At 36.2% G+C, this 12,714-nt stretch overlaps 1 pseudogene; it reads right to left on the bottom strand.

The window, feature by feature from the left end:
- Positions 1-11,321: 11,321 nt before the first annotated feature.
- On the bottom strand, positions 11,322-11,905 carry LOC144454741 (DNA repair endonuclease XPF pseudogene; annotated as a pseudogene).
- Between the last annotated feature and the right edge of the window lie 809 nt (positions 11,906-12,714).

Below are 12,714 nucleotides of genomic sequence, written 5' to 3'. Positions count from 1 at the left end.
AACGTCATGGAAAAACGGGTATCATATTTCTTGCCTGCTCAGTGGTAGGTAATGGAGCACAGGGGAGGAGAGCATATGCTGTAAAACTTAAAAAAAAAATTAGAAGAAAAATGGGTATAATAATTCCTGACAGATGTATTAGGATTGTTGTGAGGGTCAAATTAAATAATGTGTTTTGCTTTGCTAGCTTCTGTATTTATATTTATATGTGAGGCAGCTAGGTAGCATAGTGGAGAGACTGCTGTTCCTAAAGTCAGAAAGCCTCATCTTCCTGAGTCCAAATCTTGCATCAGACACAGAATACTTATGTGATCCTGGGCAAGTCACTGAACCCCTTTTGTCTCATTTTCCTGCTCTGTAAAATGAGTTGGAGAAAGAAATGGCAAACCACCCTAAATCTTTGCCAAGAAAATCCCAAAAGGAATCTGAAGAGTTGGGCATGACTGAAAAATGCCTAACAACAATAATTATCACATGGTTGGTAACATATTTAGTAATATGGCTTCCTTTTCCTCACATATACCATTCGTGGGGAAGATGGGGGCAAGTGGGAGAAGCTCAAAAGCTATCTTGTGGATATTGATACCTGGGCACATGAGAATACATATTGACTGGATTGTACTTTCATACTCTGAGCCAGCAATATTATTTCTAGACTTATACCCTCAAAGGGATGAAAGAAAGAGGAAAAATATTTATGGCAGCTCTTTTTATAGTTGCAAAGAATTGAAAATGGGAGGTGAGAGGACTACCAATCAATTTGGGAATGGCTAAACAAAGTATATGGAGTCTGCAAATTGAAACATACCATTTTGGGGGCAGGTAGGGGCACAGTGGATAGAGCACTGGGCTTGGACTCAGGATGACCTGACTTCAAATTCGGCCTCAGACACATAACACTTTATAGCTGGTGACCCTGGGCAAGTCACTTAACCCCTTGCCTAGCCTAAAAAAGGAAAGGAAGACAGAAAGAAACATACCATTTTCACGGTTTTTTGTTTGTTATGTTCCAATTTTTTCTCCTTCCCTCCCTCCCTCTACCCTCAACAAGATTTCAAGCAATCTGATAGAGATTATACATGTTTAATCATATTAAACCTATTTCCACATTAGTCATGCAGTGAAGGAAGAAACATGACTAATGTGGAAATAAGTATAGAAGTATGTATAGAATGGTATATTATACAAGTATGTAGAATACACACACTCACATACACTCTTATATATATATATACACACACACACACATACCTATATACATATACCCATATACATACACTCACATATGCATGCACACACATACATACACACAAACATTCATACACACATTTGTGTCTAGAGTGGTGAGGAGGAAAGAAAAAAGGAAGGAAAAAAAGTGTTAAATGATAACTTTATTATATAGTTAAAAGAATAACAATTTGCACATAATAGGTTTGTAGTTTCATGTACAGTTATATTTTTTTCTATTCTACTCTGTTGTGGAAATGCTTGTTTTATTTCTGAAGTTCCAAATAAAACAGACAAAAATTAAACATTTTAAAAATGAAAAAATAAAAGAAAAAATAAAAATATAAAGGGAAGAGGAATAAATGGAAGGGAAGGAAGAGGAAAATAGGGAAAATTATCTAATATAAATCGATCATGCAAATGGACGACTTAAATACTTGGGCGATGATGCTTAATTAAGTAATTGTAGTGTTTGGCTTTCTAGGTTATTTTTTTTAGTAGTTTCATGATCAATGCTCTTTCTGTATTTGTACATGAAGTTTTTATATTTCAACAAATGTTCAGTTTTTGTGATGGTGCCACATAGCCAAGAACAGGCATCTTTCTTTCTATTCTCATCCCATATTCTCCAGAGGTCTATTATACCTAAATTTTCCAAAATTAGTTTAGGTATATTCTTATTTTATTTTGGTTATTTTTCCAAAAGAACCTTTGTTTCCCTTTTGATTTTTATTTTGAGGTCATCAAAATAGAACTAGTTCTAGTCCTCTGTCTTATTAAACTCCCTCTATAACCACTGATGATAATAGAATTCTGAGGGGATACGTTTGTCATGTTCCTATATAACCAGTTTATCCTTGTTTAGTCCCTTATGATTCCTCACTCATGTTTACCTTCTCTTGCCTCAATCCAGGATTCCTTTCTTTTGTAAATTTTCTTGTTAATTTACTGAATAAAACAAGCATTTATATAACATAGTGCAAGAAAAATGATGATTGTAGAGTATACTGCAAATCTACCATGCAAAGTTGCTATTCTTTCAAATATACAACAAAATTATCATGCAAATATTTTCTTTTCTTTTCTTTCCACCCCAACCCTGAGATGGCTACTATTAGACATCAATGGGTATATATGTATAGGGGTGTGTGTGTGTGAAATTATTCTGTATATACTTCTATTCATCAATTCTTTCTTTGGATGCAGATAGTATCTTTCTTTATATGTCCTTTATCAGGGTAGTTTTCCTTTTTTAAAAAATTAATTATTTATTTTTTAGTTTTCAATATTCACTTCCATAAGATTTTGAGTTCTAAATTTTCTCCCCCTGCCCAAGACAGTGTGCAATGTGACATAGGCTCCACATATACATTCATATTAAGCATATTTTCACATTAGTCATGTTATTAAAGAAGAATTAGAACCAATGGGAGATACCACAAGAAAGACGAAATAAACAAACATACAAAACAAAAAAGAGTAAATAGTGTGTTTATATTTGCATTCAGATTCCACAGTTCTTTTCCTGGATGCTGTTAGAATTTTCCATCATGCATCTTTTAGAGTTGTCTTAAATCCTTGCATTTCTGAGTAGAGCTAAGTCTATCAAAGTCAGTCATCACACTACGTGGCTGTTACCAGGTACAATGTTCTCCTGGTTCTTTGCACTTCACTGAGCAACAGTTCATGTAAGTCTTTCCAGGTTTTTCTGAAGTCTGGCTGCTCTTCATTTCTTATGGAACAATAGTCTACCATCACATTCATATACCACAACTTGCTCAGCCATTTCCCAATTGAGGGGCATCCCTTCAATTTCCAATTCTTGGCCATCACAAAAAGAGCTGCTATAAATATTTTTGTATGTGTGGGTCCTTTTCCTGTTTTTATGATCTCTTTGGGGTATAAACATAGAAGTGGTATTACTGGGTCAAAGTGTATACACAGTTTTATAGCCCTTTGGCCATTGTTCCAAATTGCTCTCCAAAACGGTTGGATCAGTTCACGACTACATCAAGGAAGCATTAGTATTCCAATTTTCTCACATCTTCTCCAACATTTATCGTTTTCCTGTTTTGTCACGTTAGCCAATCTGATAAGTGTGATGTGGTACCTCAGAGTCATTTTGGTTTGCATTTCTCTAATCAATAATGGTTTAAAACATTTTTACATACGACTATAGATAGGTTCATTTTCTTCCTCTGAAAATTGCCTGTTCATATCCTTAGACCATTTATCAGTTGAGGAATGACTTTTATTCTTATAAATGTGACTTAGTTCTCTACATACTTTAGAAATGAGGCCTTTATCAGAGACACTGTTTGTAACAGTTCTTCCCCTGCTTCCCTCCTAATTTTGTTTGCATTGGCTTTGTTTGTGTAAAACCTTTTCAATTTAATAAACAGAATTATCCATTTTGCATTTAATAATGTTCTTTATTTCTTGTTTGGTTGTAAATTCTTCTGTTCTGCATAAATCCTACAGGTAAACTATTCCTTGCTCTCCCAGTTTGCTTATAGGATCAGCCTTTATATCTAAATTATGTACTCATTTTGACTTTATTTTTGTCTATGGTGAAGGTTTTGGTCTATTCCTAGTTCCTGCCATTCTCTTTTCCAGATTTCCCAGCATTTTTTGTCAAGCGATGAGTTCTTATCCCAAAAGCTGGGGTCTTTGATACCTAACCTATTACACTGACCCACCGCTTTATTTCTCATCCAGTACCAAGTAGTTTTGATGGTTGCTTCTTTATAATACAATTCAAAATCTGGTGTGGCTAGGCCATCTTCCCTACCAGTTCTTTTCACTAGTTCCCTTGTTATTCTGGATGTTTTGTTCTTCTAGAGGAATCTTGTTATTATTTTTTCCAGCCATATAAAATAGGTTTCTTTGGTAGTTTGATTGGTATGGCACTCAATAAGTAAGTTAACTTAGGTAGAATTGTAACTTGCGGTTGTCAGGGTACCCATGAGTAACTGTTGTTTTTCCAGTTATTTAGGTCTGACTTTATTTGTGTGAAAAGTGTTTTGTTATTGTGTTCATAAAGTTCCTGGGTTTTCATTAGATAGACTCCTAAATATTTTGTAATCTCTCCAGTAACTTGACATGGAGTTTCTCTTTCTATCTTTTGCTGTTGAGCTTTGGTGGTAATATACAGAAATGCCAATGATTCATATGGGTTTATTTTATATCCTGCAACTTTGCTAAAGTTGTTCATTATTTCAAATAGTTTTTTACTTGATTCTCCAGGATTCTCTAAGTATATCATCATATCATCTGCAAAGAGTGATAGCTTTGTTTCTTCTTTGCTTGTCTAATACCTTCAATTTCTTTTTATTCTCTTATTGTTAAAACTAACATTTCCGGTACATATTAAACAACAGTGGTAATAACTGACATCCTTGTTTCACCTCTGATCTTACTAGAAATGGTTCTATCTTATTCCCATTATGTAAAAGCTTGCTGAAGGTTTTAGGTAGATGCTACTTATTTTCAAGAAGACTCCATTTATTCTTATGTACTCTAGTGTTTTTAATAGGAATGGGTGTTATATTTTGTCAAAAGTTTTTCTATATGTGTTGAGATGATCATGTGATTTCTGTTAGTTTTGCAGTTGATATGATCAATTATGCTAATAATTTTGTTAATATTCAACCAGTCCTGCATTCCTGGTATAAATCCTACCTAGTTATAGTATATTATACTTGTGAAAAGTTGCTGTAATCTTTTTGGTATTATTTCATTTAAAATTTTTGCATCTATGTTCCTTTTGGAAATTGGTCTGTAATTTTCTTTCTGTGTTTTGACTCTTCCTAGTTTAGGTATCAGCACTATATTTGCATCACAAAAACAATTTGGTAAGACTCCTTCCTAGGAAGTTCATGGATTGTTTGTTCAATTTCTTTTTCTGAAATGGGGTTGTTTAAGTAGTTTATTTCCTCTTCTGTTAATCAAGGCAATTTATATTTTCATAAATATTAATCCTTTTCATTAAGATTGTCAAATTTATTGGCATAATGTTGGGCAAAATAGGCAAAATATGCTTTCTCTCCATACTCAATTGGAAAGTGGAACTTTAGAGAACTTACATGTGAAACATCCACACATAAGGGGAGACAAACAGGAAGAAGATGTGACTTGGGCATACACATGAAGGAACTACTGTCTTCAACAATATGAAATTGCCAAAATATTCTACCAATATTGTTGTGTGGCTGCTGAATATGTTCCCTTAGTAGGCATTTAACTCTGCTACTTCTGTGATACTTTCTGCCAAACACTGTTAGGTTTCTGTCCACTCCAGATTGTTGTCTATTTCAGTTATTCTAGATCACTTAATACCCTGAAGCACCATCTACTATGGATGTCATGATTTTAGCTCTTTAACCAGTTCTTTTAGCCAACTTTGCCATTTAATTGTGTGTGTGTGTGTGTGTGTGTGTGTGTGAGAGAGAGAGAGAGAGAGAGAGAGAGAGACAGACAGAGACAGAGACAGAGAGACAGAGTTGTGTTTAATAATCCTTTCCCCTTCAGAGAAGTGTCTGTATTTTTCCAATTCTTTCTTTCAGCCTCCTTCTTTGCCTCAGGTTTTTATCTGGGGTGCTACTTTAGAAAAAAAAATCTTTATTTTCTGTTCTAAGTTCTCTGCCTCTACTCCCAATCTGACCCTTTCCATTGAGAAGACAAGAAATATGATACCTATTACATACAAGAAGTCATGCAAAACATATTTCTGCTTTATCCACGTTCTGAAAAAAAGTTAGAAAAATAAAGGAAAAAATATCCTTGAACCTTTCCTCTGAGTTCATCAGTTCTCTATCTGGAAATGGATAGCATTTTTACATCATGAGCCCTTTGGTGCTGTGGTAGATCATTTTATTGATCAATACTAAGTCTTTCACAGTTTATTATCATTGCAGTATTTCTGTTACTGTGTAGATTATTCTCTTTGTTCTCTTCACTTCAATTTGCATCAGTTCCTGTACGTCTTCCCAGGGTTTTCCTGAAACCATCTCCTTTATGATTTCTAACAGCAAAATACTATTCTGTCATATTCTTGTACAATAACTTGTTCAGTCATTCTATTGAAGTCTGCTCTTAAAAGTCTTCTTAGAACACCTTCGTTAACGATGTCTCTAAACTTCTGTTAAATCTTTTGTCTTCTACAGTCTTCTCTAAGTGCCTCAGTACAACTCTTACATAAATTAGGACTTATCATCAGTAAGGCAAATGTTCCCAAGGATTTTCTTCTTCAATTAGAAGAGAGATTGAGAAACACAGTGTTAAAACTGTTTTACCCTCATTCCAGTATTCTTCTGTCCTATGCACATAATAAAGATATATGCTTCTCGGTTGAGTCACAAATGGAATTAAGACATTTTCTGTGATCCTCATGACCTCCCAAATCTCTCCAAAATAAGAAGTATTTGCAGCTTTTGCTCCAAGACATCAATAACTTTATTGAGATAAAACTCAATGAACATTGCAGAGAATTCCAGTCCCTAACCTGATCTCTTAATCCCTTACCCAATCTAGCAAAGCTTATGCTCTGTTTTTCTGGACAATTCTGTTGCATTCTGAGGCAACAAAAGAACAGAATTCAATTCTGCCTCTGCCCACATTTTGTTTGAAGAAGGTGGAGATACAGGAAAATGGGAAGCCTACTTTGATCAGGGGGGCAGCATCCCTTCTATAGTGCAATAATTCAGAAGAATCAAGGAGCAGAAGGCATTGGACAGGACATCAATGTGTGCATGGCTGGGTTCTGCAAGACCTGAAGGAAAGGTCACTGTTATGCAGCTTGGTCCAATTCTATCCCATCAAAAGACACTTTGGGCTGAGATTTGGGCTTCTGAAAAGTGTAGGAGGAGGCTGAGACAACTTTTGGTGTCCAATCCTTGGGAGATGTCCCATGAAAGGGAAAGGGAATATGGAGCATGTGGAGGAGACGATATTACTAAAGATCCAAAATTCAGGTCAAAAACTTGAACACTAGTATGTAAATCAACAGGTGGGGATATTAATAACAGAACTTGACTCCAGGTCATCTAAATGAGAATAAACATGTAGAAATAAATATTGCAAGACTAAGGAAAATGAATGAACATCTGACAAGACAGAGGATCCTGTGGATTCATTAGGGATCATGGAACTATAGTTCAGGATGTTCCTGAATGGTTCAAGAGAGGCATAATAATTGTGAAAACAGAATTAATAGCCTGCACAGTATAAATAATTTGCAGAATAGAAAAACTGGAACCCAGTAAGCTAAACATCACCACAGAAACAAAAGAGAGGACATGGAGTGAGGTTTTTTCTTTGATATTTCTACAATACTGATAAGATTTGACTTCATGTGTATTTTGGGATCAACAATGAAGAAATGACACTTCTGCACATGCATAGGAGGGCATTTGATGTATTTTTCCTTTTAAAAGTTATTCTGGTGGCAGCTAGGTGGTGCAGTGGATAGAGCACTAGCCCTGAAGTCAGGAGGACCTGAGTTCAAATGTGGCATCAGACCTAACACTTGACACTTACTAGCTGTGTGACCCTGGGCAAGTCACTTAATCCCAATTGCCTGAAAAAAAAAAAAATATTCTGGATCCATAAGTCCCAATGCATGATGCCTATCTTGGTCTCTGAGCAGAAAAGAATTTTAAGCAGATAAGAGTCCATCAATCATTTTACTGGGTTTGGTTTCCAAATGGTCACTATCTTTGACACACTGAGATTATTGGGTGTGTGTTACCTGGAACTGAGTATTGCAGTGGTGGTATATCTAATGTGCCTGGTCCCTGTAAGAAGCCAAATGCTTTTTTGCCATTGATTTTTTTTTAACTGGTAATAATTCCTTTCTGAAAGTATGAACTGGTAAGCAGAACTCTTCTTTTACATATCACTAACTTCTATCTTGTGAGACTGTTTAGCCTGAGTCACACATTTCAGTCTGTCAGTCATTTAGACTGTGGGATTGTATTCCTTCATTTTTGAAGAGGACTAAGGACATCACAGGGTGTATTGATTTGTTTGTAAATTGAATTTAAGTGAGGCAGAGTTCAGAAAAATTTCAGTCTTACATTCTCTTCCAGAGTCATAGAACTCCAGTGGCAAGAAAAAAGTCAAGACCAGTGGTGATGGCCTGAGATGTAGTGGATAGCCTTAGTGTTTTTGATATCTGACCAACCTCTGAGCACTTCATAGGACCTACTTCACCTGCCTTCATGGACTTCAGAACTAACTGTTCTCATCCACCAATTCTACTGGTGGAAATCTTCAAATGCTTTGGATAGATAGCCTCCTAACTGACTGACAGGTCTGAGGCCAGAACAGGTTTCTTTGGTGTGTGTACACCTCTAGCAAAAGCTCTTTGTGTGAATAAATTCTTCACAGTTTGCCATAAAGAAAACTCTGAGGAGTGTGGGTAGAAGGAGGTTTCTGTCTAGGGAAGTTTTAGGTTTTGTTACACCCATGCTACCATCTGCACAAAAACTCGACTGTAAATCTCCCAGGGGGAAAAAAAGATCACTGACACAGGATGCATTAGAGCTCAGGGCTTGGATTAGTTGAGTTTTTGATTGGAGATCTATCACTGTGGTATACAGTAACAACTACTACTAGTACAATAACACAGTGATACAGCCCAGCACACAATCTCCCTCCTTCAGAGCATTCTCTTTTTTTAAATTGTATTACTTTATTTTGATTTAACAATCACTTCCATATGCTTTTGAGTTGAAAATTTTTCTCCCTCTTCCTGCCCCCCCACCTCCCCAAGACAGCACACAATCTGATATAGGCTATACATTTATATTCCCATTATCACTTTAGTGATGTTGTAAGTAAAAATTGAAACCAATAGGAGGAACCATCAGAAAGATGAAACAAAACTCAACAGAAGGTAAAAATAAGTGAAACCCATCTGACTTACATAGTTCTTTCTTTGGATGTGGACAGCATTTTCTGTCCCGAGGCCTCAGGAGATGTCTTAGATCCTTATAATGCTGAGAAGGGTCCAGTTTAACAATACTAGTCATCGCATAAGTGGCTGTTTCTGTGCACAAAGTCCTCTTGGTTCTGCTCACTTCACTCAGCATCAGACCATATAAGTGTTTCTAGGTTTTTCTGAAGTCAGCCTGTTCATCCTTTCTTATAGCACAATAGTATTCCATTACATTCATATACCACAACTTGCTTAGCCATTCCCCAATTGATGGGCATCCTCTCAAATTCCAGTTCTTTGATGCCACAAAAAGAGCTGCTAGGAATATTTTTGTACATGTTGGTCTTTTTCCCATTTGTATGATCTCTTTGGGATATAGCCCTAGAAGTGCTATTGCTGGATCAAAGGGTATGCATGTTTTTGTAGCCCTTTGGGCATAATTCCAAATTGTTCTCCAAAATGGTTGGGTCATTTCACAACTCCACCAACAGTGGAATAGTGTTCCAATTTTCCCACATCTTTTTCAACATTTACCATTTTCCTGTTTTGTCATGTTGGCCAATCTCCTTCAGAGCATTCATGTGGAGCCTTCAGGAGGCTCAGGATTATTTATTATCCAGACATTCTATTTATTAACCAGAATGAAGAGAGGAGAGAGTAGCAAAACTAAGAGGTGGAAATGTAATTCCGTGAGTTTTGTATAGGGAGGGATACAGAAAAGTAATGATTTCTGCAATTCTTTTGGTATCCTTGACTGGTATTGACTCTAACAGGGAGGATAAAGAAAATTATAGATGATTATTCTTTGTTATTTTGTGGTATTTACCTTTTGCTACATTCTACATCTATAAATACTATGTCATGTATCTATGTCTACTTTGGACCCCAAACTTGTCAGGATGAGTCATGTGGCTTTACTTGTCAGCCCTGTTGCTGAGAACTCAACTATGTTGCAGGGTCCCTTGTGATCACTGGGGCAGTTGATGGTGACCTGGTAGAACAGGATAGATAGTATTTGAGTAGATTATGATAGGAGAGAGGATTGATGGAGAGACTGGGAGATCTGTTCTTCCAACTTTTATTCTCTCCTTCCTCATCACATCCTTCATATTACTGCTACCCCTATCTTCCTAATCTGCGGTTCTGATAATGCTACTGCCCTGGAATATCTTCAGTGGTTCCCTATTGTTTATTGAATAATGTCTAAACTGCTTAACCTAGAATTCAAGGTCTTCTAACCTTATGCTTCCTTTCTAGGCTTACTGTCCCCTATACATGTCCAGCCCAGATGGACTACTTATTATTCCTTAGTATGTCCTGCACTTCCACCTTCCAAGATTTTGCTTATTCAGTTCATCATTTACTGAACAGTTGAAGCTGTAGGGTGGACAGCAGCCACACCCCAGTAAACCCATCTAGGCAGATGGGCTAAACCAGATTGATGGTAACTGACAGGTCTCAAATCCACTGATGATAGTTCCTGATTTTTTTTGGCAGGTAGACTTCTAAATGTTTTAATGTCTACTGTAACTTTAAATGGAATTTCTCCTATCTCTTGCTGTTGGGCTTTATAAGTAATATATAGATATATTGATGATTTATGTGTGCTTATTTTATGTCCTGCAACTTTGGTGAATGTGTTTATTATTTCAAGAAATTTTTTAGTTGATTCTCTAGGATTCTCTAAGTATACCATCATATCACCTGCATAGGGTAATAGCTTTGTATCTTCCTTTCCTATTTTAATTCCTTCAATTTCTTTTTCTTCTCTTATTGTTAAAGCTAATATTCTAAGATAGTGAATAACATTGGTGACAATAGACATCTTTTTTCACCCTCAATCTTATTGGAAATGCTTCTAGTTTATCCCCATTACATATAATGTTTCCTCTATTTTGGCCTCCATGAATCTAAAGGTCCCATGCAAGGTTTTAAAGAAAATTAAAAGAGTTCTCAAGCCCCCTGAGCGTAATTTTGGTGGAAAACAACAGGGACCTGTCAAACAAACTCTCTCCATGTTACCAAAGTATTATAACTGTATAGACTACAGATTCCTATCTCCATGTTCTAGCTGGCACGTTCAACAGTAACAATATCATGCAAAACCTACATGTAAAATGGTTATTATACACCTGATTATAGCAGATAGTAGTAATCATAAAAATATGCCACATAACACGGCAATTTACCTTGGCCACAAGTATAAGTTCCTTACAAAAAGATTTCTCATTACTCTTTCCACGTGACAAAAGCCAGTATGAAAGGCAACAGCGTTATCTGAGGAAACTTTAATGAAACCGTGTCCATTTTTTTGATGAAAGAGAGGCAAGGTAAAGGCTTCCTGACAAGAGTCTATGATTCTGTGAGCTTTATAGACCAAGATGGCAGTAATCAAATCTGAAGGAATTCTGTCTGTCAAGAAATCTAGCACAAGAATTCGACTTGTTACAAATAGGACACCACCTTGGGTATAAACCTCATGTCTACTTCCACTTGCAATTTCATTTGTCACAAGTCGAGGAAGGTGTTCAACTTCCTCTAACTTCAGTTGATTGATAAAATACTCCTCCTCTGCGGCTGAGTGTTGAGCACCAGCACCGGGCACCCCGGGTGGCAGTGCAGCCGGATGAAGTGGTAGAGGAGCCGGTCTGCACCGAGCCCGCGGGCACACACCACCAGCCCATCCGCTTCTAACAGCTCCAGCACCAGCTGTCTCTCGCATTCCAGAAGCGGCGCCATGGCCACCCCCAGCAGCCGGCACAGGAGCTCCTTTTCCCCAACTATTGAGATAATCATGTGGTTTCTCTTAGTTCTGTTGTTGATTTGGTCAATTATGGTGATAGTTTTCTGATATCGAACCAGCCCTGCATTCTTGGTATAAATCCTACCTGGTCATAGCGTATTATTCTTGTGATAAGTTACTGTAATCTATTTGCTAATATCTTATTTAAAATTTTTGCATCTGTATTCATTAGGGAAATTAGTCTATAATTTTCTTTCTCTGTTTTGATTCTTCCCGGTTTACATATCAGCACCATATTTGCATCATAAAAAGAATTTGGTAGGACTCCTTCTTCACCTACTTTCCCAAATAGTTTATGTAGTATTGGAATTAATTGTTCTTGAAATATTTGAAAGAATTCACTTGTAAATCCATCTATCCTGGAGAATTTTTCCTAGGGAGTTCGTTGATGATTTGTTCAATTTCTTTTTCTGAAATGAGGCTATTTAAGTATTTTATTTCCTCTTCTTTTAATCTGGGCAATTTATATTTTGTAATATTCATCCATTTCACTAAAATTGTGAAATTTATTGCCATACAGTTGGGCAAAATAACTCCAATTTATTGTTTTGATTTCCTCTTCATTATTGTTGAATTCACCCTTTTCATTTTTAATGCTGTTAACTTGATTTTCTTTTTTCTCTTTTTTTAAAATAAATTAACCAAAGGTTTGTCTATTTTATTGATTTTTTCATAAAACCAGCTGTTAGTTTTATTTAACACTTCAATAGTTTTCTCAATTTCAAATTTCTTAATTTCTCTTTTG

The sequence above is a fragment of the Phascolarctos cinereus genome, unplaced genomic scaffold, assembly GCF_003287225.1.
Source record: "Phascolarctos cinereus isolate Bilbo 61053 unplaced genomic scaffold, phaCin_HiC Scaffold_784;HRSCAF=1432, whole genome shotgun sequence".
Taxonomy (NCBI): Eukaryota; Metazoa; Chordata; class Mammalia; order Diprotodontia; family Phascolarctidae; genus Phascolarctos; species Phascolarctos cinereus.
The sequence above is the reverse complement of the archived record's forward strand: the minus strand, read 5'-3'. Positions and strand labels throughout refer to the sequence as shown.